The sequence below is a fragment of the Bombina bombina genome, chromosome 6, assembly GCF_027579735.1.
Source record: "Bombina bombina isolate aBomBom1 chromosome 6, aBomBom1.pri, whole genome shotgun sequence".
Taxonomy (NCBI): Eukaryota; Metazoa; Chordata; class Amphibia; order Anura; family Bombinatoridae; genus Bombina; species Bombina bombina.
In genome coordinates, this window is record NC_069504.1 from 602916079 (window position 1) to 602939003 (window position 22925).

General features: G+C 37.3%; 1 protein-coding gene across 1 annotated transcript in view; it reads left to right on the forward strand.

The window, feature by feature from the left end:
- The window catches only part of ADAMTS17 (ADAM metallopeptidase with thrombospondin type 1 motif 17), a 611877-nt gene that overhangs the window by 197583 nt on the left and 391369 nt on the right, over positions 1 to 22925 (forward strand). The window lies entirely within an intron of this gene.

A 22925-nucleotide genomic window follows, 5' to 3' on the forward strand; every position in this document is an offset into this window, starting at 1 on the left:
TGTACTTTAGCTTTGGTATTGGTATCCCAAAAGTAATGGATGATCCGTGGACTGGATACACTTAACAAGAGAAAACATAATTTATGCTTACCTGATAAATTTATTTCTCTTGTAGTGTATCCAGTCCACGGCCCGTCCTGTCACTTTAAGGCAGGTAATTTTTCCATTAAACTACAGTCACCACTGCACCCTATGGTTTTCCTTTCTCTGCATGTTTTCGGTCGAATGACTGGTAATGGCTGTTAGGGGAGGAGCTATATAGCAGCTCTGCTGGGTGAATCCTCTTGCACTTCCTGTTGGGGAGGAGTTAATATCCCAAAAGTAATGGATGATCCGTGGACTGGATACACTACAAGAGAAATAAATTTATCAGGTAAGCATAAATTATGTTTTTATCCACTATTTGCAAGGGTACAGGCCTCAAATTATTACCTTTCTTGTCTGTCTTTGTCTTGTGTGTGTGGCAAAATGTTTCCAATCTAAACCACTCCTTCTTTTCTTTAATCATTCTCACAAGAATTGGATAGGCCCTTATCAAAGCTTGTCTCCCATAGGCCCTCAAAGCTGAACATTTCATTGACTTACTGGCAATGTATGGGTTTTAACAGTCAATCCGTTTGGTTGTAATTCTCGGATAAACCACTAGAAGGCAGCAGACAACCAGAAATGCATTTTCATTATCAATACTGCTAACAGCTTACTATATATCTTTTTTAATTTACAAAATGTATATTTAGTATACTCACTATTTCTTGCCTCAGCAAACAAATATGTCCAATTTGTATGGGATCATTTAACACTATTTAATCTGAGTATTTCCATACTAAACATGATTTACTTATTTTATAATATTTTCAAAATGCGTTTAAAAGTCACATTTTCTATGAAAGGATTTAGAACGATTATTTTATACTTTCAATATGGATTCAATTCATGTTTTACAATTGTCATCTTCTCCCGTTTAAATATTTAGTGTATAAGTATATGATAGGACTCGGGGAAGGCAATCCTGTAACAGCATTTATAAGCACTATTTGGAGCCCAATCTGTTCCTCAGATGTCTGGAAATAAAAGAAACAATGTCATTATTCTGAGATTTTTGAAAACATTTTAAATCTACCAATGCGGCTATTATTCAATTCACTTCATATTTAATATTATACAAACAGACAACCTCTCAGACTTTTCTATTTATATTTAAACCATACTGAGGTGTGAATGAAATATTTTGAAAAAAATTTAATATAGGTTATTTAAAATCTCAAACTGTTTTCACGTGCCTGTAAGTGAATTTTGGCATAGGTTGCTCCCAGACCAAGATGTGTATTGAGAATCTCCAAGAGGCTTTGTGATCTAACATTTGATTGCCAAGTAAGTATTAATTACTATCTTCCTGAACTTCAAAGTCAGTTTTTAGACTTTTGGGCTCCTTTCCCCCAGGGGTTCATTACCTGGTAATTTTATTACCTAGAAGAAAGATCCTCTGTAAATTGACATCCTGAGTTTTCCAAATGTCAATTTCTTTGTTCTTGAAATCTGTGCTTCAGAACAAAGGGGGGTCGATACCACCCACTCTTGTGCCATTTACAGTGCCGCCAAATAAATTCATAGTAGATATTAGCTAAATGAGATATTAAATTATGTGATATCCAATGCCTCTCAGCCATACCCTGACAGCCTTGTATGTCAGAGTCAGAATTTTGTGTTTAATCCTGGAGGCAAGAGGAAGCCAGTGAAGGGATTGGCAGAGAGGGGCAGCAGATGAAGAGCGAGGTGTAAGGAAGATAAGCCTGGCAGAGGCATTCATTATGTATTGTAAAGGAGCTAGGCAGCAGCTAGGGAGACCAGAGAAGATGGAGTTGCAGTAGTCGAGGCAGGAAAGGATGAGAGAGTGGATTAAAATCTTAGTTGTGTCTTGTGTAAGGAAATGTCTCATTTTACAGATGTTTTTAAGGTGGAAGCGACAGGATTTTGCCAACAACTGAATGTGTGGAGTGAAATAAAGATCTGAGTTTCTAAAGTTTAGAAGGAGCAATCAAAGTATTCAATAATTGTAAAGTTGTTTTTTTTATTACACAAACATAAAAATCTCTTGATAGTTACATTTTAAGCTTCTTAATATTCATGTAACAAATGAGAGAACATTGCTGTATGTAGAGGAGGGGCAAAATAGTTTATACAAAAGATAGTGAAGCTAAGCTAGACAATTATTGAAATGTCATGCATATTAAATTCAGAACAAGAATAAAAGCATATGTTCTAGGACAAAAGCACAAATATATCTCAATGTTCCAGTTTAATTAGAACAGCTATGTCACAGGTTATACACAGAGTGACAACATACATATCTTTCCTTTATTGCTTAAGCCCAAGTTTGCAGCTGTTGGAAAAGAGCTAATTTTATTAAGAACAATGTAGTCTAACCAATACCATTCATATACAATGATTTAGATTCCAATCTTATCATTATCCCAATCTGTTATCTTATTTTTTGTTCTTTGCATTTTTTTTATTAAAAGGATAGACATTCAGAATTAAATGTTCATAATTCAAATAGATCATGCAATTTTATTCAACTTTCCAATTTACTTTTTTTTATCAATTTAGCTTAGTTGTCTTGGCATCCTTTGTTAAAGAGTAATCCTATTTGAGATCAGGAGCATGTATGTGTCCTTAGCCATCTGGCAGCAGTGTTTGCCACAATGTTTAAAACATTGTTAGACGTTATACGTTAGACTGAGCTACTGTTTATGTGGGAGGGGTTTTATAGAGTTCCTGGGGTTTTGGAATATTTTTCTCCTCCTAGTGGTAGGGAAGAGTTATTCCCTGGAGTAATGTGTTTTATTTCTTTCTAATGACACGGTGAGTACACGGATCATCAGTAATTACTATTGGGAATATTACTCCTGGCCAGCAGGAGCAGGCAAAGAGCACCCCAGCAAAGCTGTTAATTATCCCCTCCCTTCCCACAACCCCCAGTCATTCTCTTTTGCTGTATTGTAAGGAGGTGGTAAAGTTTAGGTGTCTGAAAGAAGTTTCTTCCGTCAAGAGTTTATTATTTTGAAGCAGAGCAGGTTTGCTCTGTCTTCCTGGTGTTTAGCCGTAGTCAACGTCAGTCTCTTCAGTAGAGCAGTGGTGGCTTTTAAGCATTTGGGAACTTGTGGGTTATAATCCTGATGATCCTCTGTAAATTGACATCCTGAGTTTTCCAAATGTCAATTTCTTTGTTCTTGAAATCTGTGCTTCAGAACAAAGGGGGGTCGATACCACCCACTCTTGTGCCATTTACAGTGCCGCCAAATAAATTCATAGTAGATATTAGCTAAATGAGATATTAAATTATGTGATATCCAATGCCTCTCAGCCATACCCTGACAGCCTTGTATGTCAGAGTCAGAATTTTGTGTTTAATCCTGGAGGCAAGAGGAAGCCAGTGAAGGGATTGGCAGAGAGGGGCAGCAGATGAAGAGCGAGGTGTAAGGAAGATAAGCCTGGCAGAGGCATTCATTATGTATTGTAAAGGAGCTAGGCAGCAGCTAGGGAGACCAGAGAAGATGGAGTTGCAGTAGTCGAGGCAGGAAAGGATGAGAGAGTGGATTAAAATCTTAGTTGTGTCTTGTGTAAGGAAATGTCTCATTTTACAGATGTTTTTAAGGTGGAAGCGACAGGATTTTGCCAACAACTGAATGTGTGGAGTGAAATAAAGATCTGAGTTTCTAAAGTTTAGAAGGAGCAATCAAAGTATTCAATAATTGTAAAGTTGTTTTTTTTATTACACAAACATAAAAATCTCTTGATAGTTACATTTTAAGCTTCTTAATATTCATGTAACAAATGAGAGAACATTGCTGTATGTAGAGGTAGGGAAGAGTTATTCCCTGGGAATATTACTCCTGGCCAGCAGGAGCAGGCAAAGAGCACCCCAGCAAAGCTGTTAATTATCCCCTCCCTTCCCACAACCCCCAGTCATTCTCTTTTGCTGTATTGTAAGGAGGTGGTAAAGTTTAGGTGTCTGAAAGAAGTTTCTTCCGTCAAGAGTTTATTATTTTGAAGCAGAGCAGGTTTGCTCTGTCTTCCTGGGGTTTAGCCGTAGTCAACGTCAGTCTCTTCAGTAGAGCAGTGGTGGCTTTTAAGCATTTGGGAACTTGTGGGTTATAATCCTCACTGTGCCTCCCAAACTGTTGTTGCTTCCCTATCTTGGAAGCCTGATAGGATTATTCAGTCTTCCTTTTTTTCCACAGGTCCATGTGAGGCAGGAGGCCCTCTCAAACCAGGTGAGATGCCCTGCTGCCGGGCAGATGTAAATTCAGGTAAGTGCCTAATTTTTATTTATGGGGACTCAGTAATACATGGCACTTTAACAGTTAAATGGGACATGGAATACCAGTAATCCTATTTAGGGTTAATAGGATTGAGGTAGGCAGTGGATGCAGGCACTGGGGACTAAAAATCTTTATTGTGGCTCAGTTTTTATTCCGGGTATATGTGTACTTTTTTGTAGACATTAGGAGAACATGACATATCGGATAGTTCTCCGGTGCGAGAGGTCCGTTGCCGGCTTTTCAGTAATGGCGGCCGGGTTGCAGTATGGGTACGCCCATGATTAGGAAGGCGGGCTTTTCTGAGGTGGCAAGTTAGTTTGCACGCCTTCTGGTTTCTCTTCTTTGGAAGTTCCGGATCGGAGTACCATTCAGCGGCTGAGATTGAAAGTGACTAACATTTTTATTGAGAAAATTTTTTAAAGCAGTTTTTTTCCTTTCATTGGTTGGGTTTTTGGGTAAGATGGACCAAGAGGCCCTGCAAAACATTACATGTAGGTTGTGTTTTGATTCCAATGTGGAACCACCAATCCCTTTTTGTCCCTCTTGTAATGAAAGAACATTACATTACAGGGATAGACTTTTTGATTCTGAGCCACCATTAACTAAGGCGGATGCTGTTCAGGGGTCTTCTTTTCAAGAGATGCCGCAGCTTTCTCCTCAAGTGTCCCAAACATTATCGTCCACACATGCAGTGCCCTGCGCTTCGTCTCACACTCCAGTTGGAGTTACTTTGCAAGACATTGCTACCCACATATCTTCTGTGGTAACTGATGCGCTGTCGACTTTTCCCATGCTGTAAGGAATCAATGAGTAAGGTTTCTGACACAGTCGTGGCTATTACAAATGTTCCCTCCCAGAAGTCTGAGGTGGAAGATACTTCGGTAGCATCTGAGGGTGAAATCTCAGACTCGGAGTAATTCCTTCTTCTGATGCTGAAGTTGTATCCTTCAAGTTCAAGCTGGAACACCTCCATTTGTTACTTAAGGAGGTTTTGGCTACCTTGGACAACTCCGACACGACTGTCGTGGTCAATCCTAAGAAGTCTAGTAAGCTAAACAAATACATTAATGTACCTTCCGCGTTGGAGGATTTTCCTGTACTACAGGATCATAGGATGTGTACCCGGTCCGGTATGAGAGTGTAGTCCTCTTCCGTGTTTTGTATATGTCTAGTGTGATTACATAAGCCTGTGCACTCTTCCCCTGTCCCCGGTTTGTTTGGAATTGAGAGCTTGCATTGTGTTGCTGTTTTAGGGTCCCAGGTATTGGAAAGGACCTTGATGTGGTATCTGGGCTTGTCCCATTTGGCCAAATGCGGTAACTAACCTTTCCATTTTTGCTTTTAAATCTTAGCTGAGAGCTTGTAAGTGAGTGCTGGACTTTCTCTGTGTGTTGTATTAATTTTGTTTTGTAATTTCCCTATGGTTCTTGCACCCAGACCTGTCTGGGGTAACTGCCTGTGACTCTGGGGAAAGCACAGCTTCCTGTGAGTGCCCGTGAGCACCCAGGGCTGAGCATGTTACAGGGTCATGGGATGTGTACCCGGTCCGGTATGAGAGAGTAGTCCTCTTCCGTGTTTTGTATATGTCTAGGGTGTGCACCCTTCCCCTGTTCCCAGTTTGTTTGGATTTGAGAGCTTGCATTGTGTGGCTGTTTTAGGGTCCCAGGTATTGGTACAGCCTCTCCTGTCAAGAGGGATACCGCATTTAAAAGTCAATAGTTAGGAGTTTTATGGGCTAACGCCGTAGCATAAAACTCTTAACTAAAGTGCTAAAAAGTACACTAACACCCATAAACTACCTATTAACCCCTAAACCGAGCCCCCCCCCACATCGCAAACACTAAATAAAAATGTTTGACCCCTAATCTGCCGAACGGGACATCGCCGCCACTATAAAAAATATATTAACCCCTAAACCGCCGCCCTCCTGCATCGCAAACACTAGTTTAATTTTATTAACCCCCTAATCTGCCGTCCCTACCTACATTTATTAACCCCTAATTTGCCGCCCCCAACGTCGCTGCAACTATATTAAAGTTATTAACCCCTAAATCTAAGTCTAACCCTAACCCCCCAACTTAAATATAATTTAAATAAATCTAAATAAAATTACTACAATTCACTAAATTATTCCTATTCAAAACTAAATACTTACCTATAAAATAAACCCTAGGATAGCTACAATATAACTAATAGTTACATTGTATCTATCTTAGGGTTTATTTTTATTTTACAGGCAACTTTGTATTTATTTTAACTCGGTAGAATAGTTATTAAATAGTTATTAACTATTTTATAACTACCTAGTTAAAATAAAGACAAGTTTACCTGTAGAATAAATCCTAACCTAAGTTACAATTGACAGCATCAGAAGCTCGTGCAGTGCAGCGAAGGAGGAATGTAGCGCAGCGATGGGCAACATTTTAAAATATGTGTATTCACATATTAACACAAAAATATATATGTATATAATCATATACATATATATTTACATTGCGATCTATAGGAACACACAGTTCCCATAGACCGCAATATAAAGGCACTTTTTAGTGCCGTTTTTTTTTCACCCCACTCCCATCAACTTTAAAGTCCCAAAACTGCCTTGTGCAGTTTTTTTATTTTTATTATTTATTAAATAAAAAACTACAATGCCCTCTATTTTTAGGTAATTTGGGGCACTTTATGAAAATTAACTTAACTGCTACCGCAAGGTTGCGATAGCAATAACCAGCCACTTGTAATGACTGATTAATTATTGTGCTCCCGCAAACTGCAAATTTCCCCATTTGCAGGAGCGCAATAAATTAGCGCTCCAATGTGACTTCTGCAATTATTAATTTATCTTTATACTGTTGAGTTATCAACTTCTTAAAGAGACACAGACCTTGTGTATTCTATATATGCCTGTATTATTATTTATTTATATCAAACTGTGAATAGGCTACATTCCTGACACTATTGTGTAAGCAACAGTCATTTTGTTACCCGAAACAGCAATATTTATATTGATTTTATTAAAAATAATAATAATAATAATAATAATAATAATAAAAAAACATCAGTGCCATGAATGAGGTAAGCTTCACTAATCCCACACTTTGTCCTGTTTTACATAGAAGCACATGAGGTATTCATTTTTTTTGTGTCTTACAATATGCACCCATTGGTTTTGAGTATTAAATAGCACCTCCTCAATTTCCAGTTTTCCACTAGGACAGCACTAAAAGTTGTGCATAATGATCATCCATAGTTTAAAGAGACTGTAAAGTGAAAATTAAACTTGATTTAGATTAATAGTGTAGGGTTGCTTGTCTGCATTAAACAAATTAAAGTAAATGTAATGTTAACCCTATTTGTTCAGGGCATTGGGTAGAGTTTTAAAACTGAGGCAGAGTTTAAGTCATACATTTTTTTTATATTTATTTATTTACTCACATTTTAACCTTTTTAAACTCTCCCGTACGCCATATTGTCAAATTGATTGACAGATGAAGATACTTAAAACAATTAACCCTTGTTCCCTCCCCGGGCCGTGGCGTTTATGTAAAGGGTCTGAATGCCCTGGGGGGGGGAAACATTGATGACTTAAACTATGCCTCATTTTTAAAACTCTACCTAATGCCCTGAACAAATAGGGTTAACTTTACATTCACTTTAAGGGCCTTACATCCTGCATGACATGGAATCTAGTGTATAAGTGTGTGTGTTGCAACTTTGTTGCAAAGGAGTGAGTGGGTTTTGGTACTTACTATTTAAGAATTTGCCTGTTCTCATCCTCTTTTAGTTCCAGTTTCTGCACTGTTTTTCCCCTTGCTCCCTATGTTTGTGCTGTTCTTTTGCAGGTACAGTGGAGTGGCGGCACTGAGGTGATATGGCCTCTTAGGGTTTCTGTTAGATACTGAGGCGGGAGTTGAACTTTCTCTTGTTAGCCCTCTGTCCTTAATTTTTCTCCCCTTCGGTATTGGGTTGCTGTTTGGCTTGCATCATTGTTACCCCTTATGGGTTGGTAGTTTATTTTCTGGTAGCAGGAGGTTAAGGCCTAATTCAAGGGCAGAGCTCTTAGGAGGTGACGGCCGAGCTAATGGGTGGAGTGATGTCCCTGGGTTCTGGCCTAGGGGTACTCCACCCCGTGAGCCTGCTGATCGTGCTCCTCTAGGGTGTTTGCTACTCCTTGGAGGCGGGGCCTGGCCGAGGTCCCGCATAACATATAAGGCCTTATCTTCTTGCTGTTCGGGGTTTCTGGTTAGGGTGCTCGGCTGCCGCCACCTGTGATGAGAAGACTTCGAGAAAAATCTTAGGTTTAAATTTATTAAATTATTTAAAGTTTATTCATATAAATGACCAGGACTGGTCTTTACTCCATCTCTGTGTCAGTGTCTTAGTAGAGATTAGTAGACTTTCATTATTTAAGTTTGGGAAGTTATTTGTTTAGATGGGAATGTCAAATGGGGGTTCAAGCCCTTAAGGGCATACAATTTTAAACAGCTTTCAATTTACTTTTATCATCAAATTTGCTTTGTTCTCTTGGTATGCTTTGCTGAAAGCTAAACCTATGGAGGCTCAAAGGCTGATTTCTAAGCCCTTGAAGGCCACCTCATATCTCAGTGCATTTTATTAGCTTTTCATAGTTAGACCGTGCTAGTTAATGTGTGCCATATGGATACCATTGTGCTCACTTATGTGAAGTTATACATGAGTCATCACTAATTGGCCGAAATGCAAGGTTGTAAAAAGTACTAAGAGAAGGAGCAGTCTGCAGAGACTTAGATACTACGTAATCACAGAGCTAAAAGTGTACTAATATAACAGTGTTATTTATGCAAAACTGAGGAGTGGGTAATATAGGGCTATCTATCTTTTTAAACAATAACAATTTTAAAGAAGACTTGTGCTGACTGTAAACTATTGCTGCACTTTATTTGGCTCCTAACACTCTAATTTGTAAATACACATGAATATATTGTGTACACACTCACCGGCCACTTTATTAGGTATACCTGTTCAATTGCTTGGTAACACAAATTGCTAATTAGCCAATCACATGGCAGCAACTCAATACATTAAGGCATCTAGACGTGGTGAAGACGACTTGCGGAAGTTTAAACTGAGCATCAGAATGGGGAAGAAAGGGGATTTAAGTGACTTTGAAGGTGGCCTGGTTGTTGGTGCCAGACGGCTGGTCTAAATATTTCAAAAACTGCTGATCTACTGGGATTTGCACACACAGCCATCTCTAGGGTTTACAGAGAATGGTCTGAAAAAAGAGAAAATATCCAGAGAGCAGCAGTTGTGTGGACGAAAATGTCTTATTGATGTCAGAGGAGAATGGGCAGACTAGTTAAAGATAATAGAAAGGCAACATTAACTCAAATAACCACTCATTACAACCAAGGTATGCAGAATACCATCTCTGAACGCACAACACGTCAAACTTTGAAGCAGATGGGCGACAGCAGCAGAAGACCACACCAAGTGCCACTCCTGTCAATTAAGAACAGCAAACTGAGGCTACAATTCGCACAGGCTCACCAAAATTGGACAAAAGAAGATTGGAAAAATGTTGCCTGATCTGATGAGTCTCGATTTCAGCTGCAACATTCAGATAGTGGTAGGGTCAGAATTTGGCTTAAACATGAAAGCATGGATCCATCCTGCCTTGTATCAACGGTTCAGGCTGCTGGTGGTGGTGGTGTATTGGCATGGGGAATAATTTCTTGGCACACTTTGGGCCCCTTAGTACAAATTGAGCATTGTTTAAACGCCACGGCCTACCTGAGTATTGTTGCTGGCCATGTCCATCCCTTTATGACTACAGTGTACCATCTTCAGATGGCTACTTCCAGCAGGATAATGCACCATGTCACAAAGCTCAAATCATCTCAAACTGGTTTCTTGAACATGACAATAAGTTCACTGTACTCCAATGGCCTCCACAGTCACCAGATCTCAATCCAATAGAGCACCTTTTGGATGTGGTGGAATGGGAGATTTGCATCATGGATGTGCAGCCGACAAATCTGCAGCAACTGCGTGATGCTATCATGTCAATTTGGACCAAAATGTCTGAGGAATGTTTCCAACACCTTGTTTAATCTATGCCACAAATAATTAAGGCAGTTCTGAATGCAAAAGGGGGTCCAACCCGGTACTAGCAAGGTGTACCTAATAAAGTGGCCGGTCATCCATGGTTTGCAGAAACTAATGTATTTTTGTTACACCACACGAACAAAGGCACCACACGGGCTATTTCCCTGTTTATTATATGTTATTCCAAACTGAGTGTTTGTAGTTTTATATAGCTTCTATTATATAGGGAATGGTGCTAGATGCATAAACAATAATATTTCAAAAAACTAAGGAGATTCTCACAAGAATGAGAAGATCCCCTGTAAGTATGCACTTGTAAGCACTCTGAGCCTAGACTGTGAAGCGGTTATTCCAGACCGGGTTCAAATAAAATATAACTTTTATTGTAAATTGCTCTTAAAATAAGGGTAACACACAAATTAAAAACGACACTAGCACTGTCATGTGATCTGACAATTCACTGTATGGAGGACTAAAATATATTAGTGGCCTATAGTGAATAAATTTGTGCCTCCTGTCTGATATTATATATTCTTGGCTATACTTAGATTGATGGGTCCCAAATACTGTGTGTGAGTTTTACTCTTTATGTCACACACAATTTGTAAGTGTATTTGGATACTCCAATGATTCTCTTGTATATAGTGTAAGCCAGAGATATTCCACTCCGTTACTATTCGCTCTGGACAGTCGGTACCAATGGCTCAGTCTAGGTATTCCAGTGTCACTATTGTGTGATTATGTACTGTCACAGTTTTTTATGTGGTTAAACGTTGTAAAAGAATGAAGTGAGTTTCACACGTGACTCCTGTATAGTATATTTACTTAGACTTAAGTTTATTCGATTAGTATAGTGTATTCTCTGCTTGTTTGTGAGTATTGGACCAATTGGAATTATTAATAGAACCTTTCGTGTATTGTTATTTTACTGATACATGAAATTTTGGGCATTAATAGTTTATTTTGAAAGCAGCACTTTCTCTGTGTTTCTACTTTGTGTCTCAATTGAACTGATACATAATGTACATTCCTCACATGCAGCCTAAATGCCTGTATGTTAATTTTGAGACAGTAATGTTTCTATATTATCAGTATCCTAGTGCATTATTATGGGCTGTGTTGCAGACTTATACTCTTTGATCAGACATTATGTCCATTTGGGAGAAAACACTGTCTCTATTGTGTTACTATATATCACATTTGTGCTTGTATCAGTTTCTGCTACAGAGAGAACCTGTTTCTAATATGCATCTCAATAAAGCTGGTATTTTATGTACGGTACAACTATATAGCCTGAATGCCTATATTTTTATTCTTACAACAGTATTATCTCTGTATTATCGTTGTCTTGGTGCATTATATTAGGCTGTGTTGCTGATTTTAGTCCCTCAATCGGGCAGTATCTTAATTTGAGAGCAGCCTCAATCTCGGTTCAGCCACTGTAAATTACAATCACGCTTGTCTATCTCTGTTATAGAGAGGACCTAAGGTTCAATCTGTTTATGTTACTACTATCGCTAGTAATATATCGGTTTTAAGCGCGACCGGAGAGTGGATATAATCTATAAATATCTATATTGATATAATGTTAATTCTGGCTAAGTCTGGCACAACCCAGACTATTCAACAAATTAACTAAGTATAGCTATAGTAGTTTTTCTAGATTACATTGAGTGCTAGGCTTTTTAAAAAATATAGAGCGCCCAAACGCTCTCGTACACTCCTAACTAGTTTCGCCCTTCCGGGCTTTGTCAAAGGTGGCGAGCCGCCGTTTGATTGGGGGTATATACCCGCTAAACCGGAAGTCCCGCCTTCCTCTATTTTGTATTCATATCCCTATTTGCCGAGGCCAATTGATTGACAGCTAGGAGTTCCTATCTGTTGTTAATTTCGGAGGTGTCTATACAGAGCTAGGGTTTCGTGAGCTGTTATACTGATAATTATCAAGTTGTAATATGGCTTCGTGTAAATATTGATCTTGTACCTTGAATAGGTATATTGTTTTTGTGATCGTAGATTTAACTGAAACTTATTTCTTGATGTACTTGAACAGTATTTGTTATAAGATATTGTTTGATCAATAAAGAAATATTAAAAGAACACTTTTGTATTACTTATAAATTACCTCAAAAGGGTATTTATGCTTGTGACTATGAATTATTACTCTTATTTAGTTATTCGTATATATGGTAGTATTTATTAGATACTGTGTGATGAAACATTGGTATTAGTGTGAGTGATAAGTGCTGGGGGAGATTAGGTGTGAATTTGGGTTGTGATGTGTTAGTTGGAAATGGAACGTCTTAGGTTTATGTCAGTGTGTTTTAGTGAAAAATATGAATATTGATTACTGATTGGTGCAACTAACAAAGCTTTGTGTGATTCTACACCATTGTGATGAGTGTGGGTGGTGATGGTGTTACAATTCTTTATCTAATTTGTTCATATAACAAATCTATTTAATTTATATAATTATTGAGCATTTGTGTTTGCAAGTAATTTCTTAGTCAAAATAGGTGTGCGAAAATTCTATTAGGTGACCTTGTGACTTAATGTAACTTTGGTTCTACTATAATCTTAGTGAAAGTGTTGTGAGAGTGGGGGAAGATCTAATGGGGTAGGAGGGGGGGGGAAATGGGGGGGTGGGGGGTTTGGGTTTGTTAAAGGAAATTATAGTATTTCTATGGAATAATGTGTTCTAAGTTTTCTAGTTACTGTCTTTCAAAAAAAGATTTATTTGTATGTGTTTATTGTTTTTTATTGTTTTATTATTTGTTTATTGTTTTTTATTTTTAGTATATTTTGTATCAAGGTAATCAGTTATAGTATATTTGTACATGTTCTTCAATCAGGTGTATTTTACACCTATTGTACACGAATTTCAGTATCTCTCTATGTTATTGTACATATACTGTTTACAGGAAGATATAATAGTTATTCTGTTCATTTAGCCCGTGTGGTTGAACTGTGTTCAATAAATAGATCCACTGGCTTTCTGCTTTTAGTAAAGCTGTTTCTAAATTTCCTCCTCTCATTCCTAAGCTCACTTTTTCTATACCCCAGCATTGTAAGTCATTTTGATTCGAGTTATGGAATTTTAAGAAATGTGCAGCTACACTAGTAATGTTTTTCATTTCCTCCTTATCTTTTGCTGCATTTTTAATGTTTCTTAAATGCTCCATTAATCTCAGGTGTAGTTTCCTTGAAGTCATTCCCACATAATATAAATTGCAAGTACAGAGTAGTACATAGATTACACTCTCTGTATTGCAACTTATGTATCTTTTGATGTTATGTTTTTTGCCGAACCTGTCTGTGATAGTGTCTGTACTGCGCATGTATTTATATGTGCTGCAGTTGCCACATTTCCTTGCTCCTGGTTTGAATGCCGAGATGGTTTTCTTTTTCTGGAAATGGCTACTTGTTACCAGATCTTTTACATTTTTTGTTCTTCTATAGCCAACTGAAGGTCTGTCTCCTAGGATGGTCTTTAATGTCGGATCCATCATTAAGAATCACCTTGAATGATTTGGAGGATCTACTAGGGGAATCAGAACTTAAGACCCCAGACAAGTGGAGAGACAACATAAGAAATAAATCCACATTTGTACCAAAAAACTACAACAATCCTCAAATAGAGATGTTCAGAGACTGTGTATGTCGTGATATTACATCACTAAAATTAGCCCCCAAAAAATACAATTTAACATTTGAAGAACAACAGGCCATAAACGAAATGACACAATGGGATGAAGTAGTCATTCGTGGATCTGACAAAGGTGGCAATATAGTCATCTGGCCTTTAGATCTTTATTTGAAAGAAGCTAATAAACAACTAAAGGACAAATCATGTTACACAAGATTGCTACATAATCCCACAGAAGGATATTTGAAAATCTACTCGAATATGGTCAACAAGGCCTTTAAAGAAGGAGTCATCACTACCAAAGAATTTAAGTATCTAAAAGTGGATAAACCTAAAATTGCGACTTTTTATATGATACCGAAGATACATAAAAATGCAAAAAACCCACCAGGTAGGCCCATAGTGTCAGGCATTGAGAGCTTAACAGAAAAAGCCAGTACATACATTGATCTAAGATTACGACAATATGTAGAACTATTACCATCGTATGTACAAGACACAATGCAGGTACTACAAAGATTAGAAAATCTAACCCTAAATGACTCTACTTGGTTGGTGACTACGGATGTAGAATCCCTCTATACTTCGATTGACCATCAACAAGGTATCAAAGCCACAAGATACTTCCTAGAAAAATACTCAGAAGAAAATAGGGAACATGACAACTTTATTCTAAAATTGTTAGATTTCGTACTGACCTACAATTTCTTCACATTCGATGGTCAATTTTACCTGCAGACCAGAGGCACAGCCATGGGCACCACCTGTGCCCCCACCTATGCCAATCTGTTTTTAGGCTGGTGGGAGAAAGAATACGTATTCACAGATAATAACCAAAGGTACACTGATTGTATCCCTATGTGGATACGTTTCATAGATGACATCCTCTTTATCTGGGAGGGCACACACAGTGATTTACTAAACTTCCTGAAACATCTAAATCAGAATGACCTGAACATCAAGCTAAGACATGAAGAAAATCTTACCAAAATAAACTTTTTGGACATAACTATTAACAAAAACAGTGATGGCAATGTGACCACCGACCTGTACAGGAAACCTACAGCCGCAAACAGCTTGTTACACAGCACAAGTGCACATGCTCCAAGCACAATGAAAAGTCTACCTACAGGAGAGTTCTTAAGGCTACGCAGAAACTGCTCAGATGAGCAGGTATTTAACAACAGAGCTAAAGAATTGGAGGAGAGGCTATGGAGAAGAGGATACAGCAAAAGAAGTACTAAAAGAGCCAAATATAGAGCTTTACACACTCCAAGACATGACCTCCTTTTCAAAAAACATAAAAAGAGCTCTAATACACCAAGGCTAATTATGACATACAATAGCCAAACACCACAAATCCTGAATATTGTACAAAAACATTGGAACATCTTAATGATGGATCCAACATTAAAGACCATCCTAGGAGACAGACCTTCAGTTGGCTATAGAAGAACAAAAAATGTAAAAGATCTGGTAACAAGTAGCCATTTCCAGAAAAAGAAAACCATCTCGGCATTCAAACCAGGAGCAAGGAAATGTGGCAACTGCAGCACATGTAAATACATGCGCAGTACAGACACTATCACAGACAGGTTCGGCAAAAAACATAACATCAAAAGATACATAAGTTGCAATACAGAGAGTGTAATCTATGTACTACTCTGTACTTGCAATTTATATTATGTGGGAATGACTTCAAGGAAACTACACCTGAGATTAATGGAGCATTTAAGAAACATTAAAAATGCAGCAAAAGATAAGGAGGAAATGAAAAACATTACTAGTGTAGCTGCACATTTCTTAAAATTCCATAACTCGAATCAAAATGACTTGCAATGCTGGGGTATAGAAAAAGTGAGCTTAGGAATGAGAGGAGGAAATTTAGAAACAGCTTTACTAAAAGCAGAAAGCCAGTGGATCTATTTATTGAACACAGTTCAACCACACGGGCTAAATGAACAGAATAACTATTATATCTTCCTGTAAACAGTATATGTACAATAACATAGAGAGATACTGAAATTCGTGTACAATAGGTGTAAAATACACCTGATTGAAGAACATGTACAAATATACTATAACTGATTACCTTGATACAAAATATACTAAAAATAAAAAACAATAAACAAATAATAAAACAATAAAAAACAATAAACACATACAAATAAATCTTTTTTTGAAAGACAGTAACTAGAAAACTTAGAACACATTATTCCATAGAAATACTATAATTTCCTTTAACAAACCCAAACCCCCCACCACCCCATTTCCCCCCCCCCCTCCTACCCCATTAGATCTTCCCCCACTCTCACAACACTTTCACTAAGATTATAGTAGAACCAAAGTTACATTAAGTCACAAGGTCACCTAATAGAATTTTCGCACACCTATTTTGACTAAGAAATTACTTGCAAACACAAATGCTCAATAATTATATAAATTAAATAGATTTGTTATATGAACAAATTAGATAAAGAATTGTAACACCATCACCACCCACACTCATCACAATGGTGTAGAATCACACAAAGCTTTGTTAGTCACACCAATCAGTAATCAATATTCATATTTTTCACTAAAACACACTGACATAAACCTAAGACGTTCCATTTCCAACTAACACATCACAACCCAAATTAACACCTAATCTCCCCCAGCACTTATCACTCACACTAATACCAATGTTTCATCACACAGTATCTAATAAATACTACCATATATACGAATAACTAAATAAGAGTAATAATTCATAGTCACAAGCATAAATACCCTTTTGAGGTAATTTATAAGTAATACAAAAGTGTTCTTTTAATATTTCTTTATTGATCAAACAATATCTTATAACAAATACTGTTCAAGTACATCAAGAAATAAGTTTCAGTTAAATCTACGATCACAAAAACAATATACCTATTCAAGGTACAAGATCAATATTTACACGAAGCCATATTACAACTTGATAATTATCAGTATAACAGCTCACGAAACCCTAGCTCTGTATAGACACCTCCGAAATTAACAACAGATAGGAACTCCTAGCTGTCAATCAATTGGCCTCGGCAAATAGGGATATGAATACAAAATAGAGGAAGGCGGGACTTCCGGTTTAGCGGGTATATACCCCCAATCAAACGGCGGCTCGCCGCCTTTGACAAAGCCCGGAAGGGCGAAACTAGTTAGGAGTGTACGAGAGCGTTTGGGCGCTCTATATTTTTTAAAAAGCCTAGCACTCAATGTAATCTAGAAAAACTACTATAGCTATACTTAGTTAATTTGTTGAATAGTCTGGGTTGTGCCAGACTTAGCCAGAATTAACATTATATCAATATAGATATTTATAGATTATATCCACTCTCCGGTCGCGCTTAAAACCGAAGTTCACACACTATACTGAGTATTTGCGAAAATACAATTGGAAATGAGAATATATTACTAGCGATAGTAGTAACATAAACAGATTGAACCTTAGGTCCTCTCTATAACAGAGATAGACAAGCGTGATTGTAATTTACAGTGGCTGAACCGAGATTGAGGCTGCTCTCAAATTAAGATACTGCCCGATTGAGGGACTAAAATCAGCAACACAGCCTAATATAATGCACCAAGACAACGATAATACAGAGATAATACTGTTGTAAGAATAAAAATATAGGCATTCAGGCTATATAGTTGTACCGTACATAAAATACCAGCTTTATTGAGATGCATATTAGAAACAGGTTCTCTCTGTAGCAGAAACTGATACAAGCACAAATGTGATATATAGTAACACAATAGAGACAGTGTTTTCTCCCAAATGGACATAATGTCTGATCAAAGAGTATAAGTCTGCAACACAGCCCATAATAATGCACTAGGATACTGATAATATAGAAACATTACTGTCTCAAAATTAACATACAGGCATTTAGGCTGCATGTGAGGAATGTACATTATGTATCAGTTCAATTGAGACACAAAGTAGAAACACAGAGAAAGTGCTGCTTTCAAAATAAACTATTAATGCCCAAAATTTCATGTATCAGTAAAATAACAATACACGAAAGGTTCTATTAATAATTCCAATTGGTCCAATACTCACAAACAAGCAGAGAATACACTATACTAATCGAATAAACTTAAGTCTAAGTAAATATACTATACAGGAGTCACGTGTGAAACTCACTTCATTCTTTTACAACGTTTAACCACATAAAAAACTGTGACAGTACATAATCACACAATAGTGACACTGGAATACCTAGACTGAGCCATTGGTACCGACTGTCCAGAGCGAATAGTAACGGAGTGGAATATCTCTGGCTTACACTATATACAAGAGAATCATTGGAGTATCCAAATACACTTACAAATTGTGTGTGACATAAAGAGTAAAACTCACACACAGTATTTGGGACCCATCAATCTAAGTATAGCCAAGAATATATAATATCAGACAGGAGGCACAAATTTATTCACTATAGGCCACTAATATATTTTAGTCCTCCATACAGTGAATTGTCAGATCACATGACAGTGCTAGTGTCGTTTTTAATTTGTGTGTTACCCTTATTTTAAGAGCAATTTACAATAAAAGTTATATTTTATTTGAACCCGGTCTGGAATAACCGCTTCACAGTCTAGGCTCAGAGTGCTTACAAGTGCATACTTACAGGGGATCTTCTCATTCTTGTGAGAATCTCCTTAGTTTTTTGAAATATTATTGTTTATGCATCTAGCACCATTCCCTATATAATAGAAGCTATATAAAACTACAAACACTCAGTTTGGAATAACATATAATAAACAGGGAAATAGCCCGTGTGGTGCCTTTGTTCGTGTGGTGTAACAAAAATACATTAGTTTCTGCAAACCATGGATGACCGGCCACTTTATTAGGTACACCTTGCTAGTACCGGGTTGGACCCCCTTTTGCATTCAGAACTGCCTTAATTATTTGTGGCATAGATTAAACAAGGTGTTGGAAACATTCCTCAGACATTTTGGTCCAAATTGACATGATAGCATCACGCAGTTGCTGCAGATTTGTCGGCTGCACATCCATGATGCAAATCTCCCATTCCACCACATCCAAAAGGTGCTCTATTGGATTGAGATCTGGTGACTGTGGAGGCCATTGGAGTACAGTGAACTTATTGTCATGTTCAAGAAACCAGTTTGAGATGATTTGAGCTTTGTGACATGGTGCATTATCCTGCTGGAAGTAGCCATCTGAAGATGGTACACTGTAGTCATAAAGGGATGGACATGGCCAGCAACAATACTCAGGTAGGGAAATAGCCCGTGTGGTGCCTTTGTTCGTGTGGTGTAACAAAAGTAACTAACATCTGGTAATTCCAGATTTTTCTGAACAAAAAGAGCACATAGACTTATATATAATATCAGATAATGGAATCCATATTTGATACAGACAGACAAGCTAGACTGCTAAAAAGAACAGCGGACCTAAATGATATTTTTGACAGTGGCCAGAACACAGGACAAACATCAGTAGCGACCACACTAGATGGGGCTTTAAAAGATCTACATAGAACCCTATATAAACAAGACAAAACATGGTGGAATAAACACTTTTTTGAAAAGTATATAGAAAGGAAACTCATACCTAGAGGGTTACGTATACAGCTATTTCCAGCCTTTGAGTTCAAAAATGAAAGTTTAACATCTGAATGGGAAGAAGCTCTCTCTGAATGTTCAGAGAAACTAATGAAAATACTGGTAAAACATGACACACTTGAATATGATATATATGAAACTAAAATTAAAGAACAGTATGAAAATCTTAAAAAATTTGAGCTAAACCCAGACTTCAACAAGCTGTACAAAACCTACCAACAAGAACTAGACAAGTATGAGCAAGAACTCAAAAATATCAAATCTGGAAAATTGAACAGAGATATTAGTGACTTCTCAAATAACAAAGTGTATAAATGGCGGAAACAAGGATTCTATAGAAACAACAATAAAAACCCCAAAGTAAACATCATAGAAAGTGATATCTCTGATACAGATGGAGAAGAGGGGAGTTCTAGCAGTAATCCCCCCCACTCCTCCAACCTGAATACTCTATCTCCTTCAAATCCGATTATACCGAGATCATCTAGTAGAAACAAGAGGAAGGATTTTTTAGATTCAGGAGAAACAGGAGGAGAATACGCAGAGGGGGGAGGTATAAGCAAAAAACCAACCAGAGGCAGAACCAGATATCAGAGAGGGCAACAGGGCCACTGGAGACCACCCAGGAGGGACCAGAGTCCATTCTCACAGATCAGAATGAATCATTGAGAGTCATAAACTTATCTACATTGCAACTCACATCCAATCACATTTCAGTACTATCCAAAGGTTTATCCTTTTGTCCAACTAATAATGTTGACAAATTTGAGGTTGTAAAAGATGTACAATTGTTTACTAGAAAATTGTTCTTAAAAAAATTCTTCTCTTCAGAAGAAAATATGTCAGGATGGACAGAAGAAGAAAGACTCACCTTGAATGATTTGGAGGATCTACTAGGGGAATCAGAACTTAAGACCCCAGACAAGTGGAGAGACAACATAAGAAATAAATCCACATTTGTACCAAAAAACTACAACAATCCTCAAATAGAGATGTTCAGAGACTGTGTATGTCGTGATATTACATCACTAAAATTAGCCCCCAAAAAATACAATTTAACATTTGAAGAACAACAGGCCATAAACGAAATGACACAATGGGATGAAGTAGTCATTCGTGGATCTGACAAAGGTGGCAATATAGTCATCTGGCCTTTAGATCTTTATTTGAAAGAAGCTAATAAACAACTAAAGGACAAATCATGTTACACAAGATTGCTACATAATCCCACAGAAGGATATTTGAAAATCTACTCGAATATGGTCAACAAGGCCTTTAAAGAAGGAGTCATCACTACCAAAGAATTTAAGTATCTAAAAGTGGATAAACCTAAAATTGCGACTTTTTATATGATACCGAAGATACATAAAAATGCAAAAAACCCACCAGGTAGGCCCATAGTGTCAGGCATTGAGAGCTTAACAGAAAAAGCCAGTACATACATTGATCTAAGATTACGACAATATGTAGAACTATTACCATCGTATGTACAAGACACAATGCAGGTACTACAAAGATTAGAAAATCTAACCCTAAATGACTCTACTTGGTTGGTGACTACGGATGTAGAATCCCTCTATACTTCGATTGACCATCAACAAGGTATCAAAGCCACAAGATACTTCCTAGAAAAATACTCAGAAGAAAATAGGGAACATGACAACTTTATTCTAAAATTGTTAGATTTCATACTGACCTACAATTTCTTCACATTCGATGGTCAATTTTACCTGCAGACCAGAGGCACAGCCATGGGCACCACCTGTGCCCCCACCTATGCCAATCTGTTTTTAGGCTGGTGGGAGAAAGAATACGTATTCACAGATAATAACCAAAGGTACACTGATTGTATCCCTATGTGGATACGTTTCATAGATGACATCCTCTTTATCTGGGAGGGCACACACAGTGATTTACTAAACTTCCTGAAACATCTAAATCAGAATGACCTGAACATCAAGCTAACACATGAAGAAAGTCTTACCAAAATAAACTTTTTGGACATAACTATTAACAAAAACAGTGATGGCAATGTGACCACCGACCTGTACAGGAAACCTACAGCCGCAAACAGCTTGTTACACAGCACAAGTGCACATGCTCCAAGCACAATGAAAAGTCTACCTACAGGAGAGTTCTTAAGGCTACGCAGAAACTGCTCAGATGAGCAGGTATTTAACAACAGAGCTAAAGTATTGGAGGAGAGGCTATGGAGAAGAGGATACAGCAAAAGAAGTACTAAAAGAGCCAAATATAGAGCTTTACACACTCCAAGACATGACCTCCTTTTCAAAAAACATAAAAAGAGCTCTAATACACCAAGGCTAATTATGACATACAATAGCCAAACACCACAAATCCTGAATATTGTACAAAAACATTGGAATATCTTAATGATGGATCCGACATTAAAGACCATCCTAGGAGACAGACCTTCAGTTGGCTATAGAAGAACAAAAAATGTAAAAGATCTGGTAACAAGTAGCCATTTCCAGAAAAAGAAAACCATCTCGGCATTCAAACCAGGAGCAAGGAAATGTGGCAACTGCAGCACATGTAAATACATGCGCAGTACAGACACTATCACAGACAGGTTCGGCAAAAAACATAACATCAAAAGATACATAAGTTGCAATACAGAGAGTGTAATCTATGTACTACTCTGTACTTGCAATTTATATTATGTGGGAATGACTTCAAGGAAACTACACCTGAGATTAATGGAGCATTTAAGAAACATTAAAAATGCAGCAAAAGATAAGGAGGAAATGAAAAACATTACTAGTGTAGCTGCACATTTCTTAAAATTCCATAACTCGAATCAAAATGACTTACAATGCTGGGGTATAGAAAAAGTGAGCTTAGGAATGAGAGGAGGAAATTTAGAAACAGCTTTACTAAAAGCAGAAAGCCGGTGGATCTATTTATTGAACACAGTTCAACCACACGGGCTAAATGAACAGAATAACTATTATATCTTCCTGTAAACAGTATATGTACAATAACATAGAGAGATACTGAAATTCGTGTACAATAGGTGTAAAATACACCTGATTGAAGAACATGTACAAATATACTATAACTGATTACCTTGATACAAAATATACTAAAAATAAAAAACAATAAACAAATAATAAAACAATAAAAAACAATAAACACATACAAATAAATCTTTTTTTGAAAGACAGTAACTAGAAAACTTAGAACACATTATTCCATAGAAATACTATAATTTCCTTTAACAAACCCAA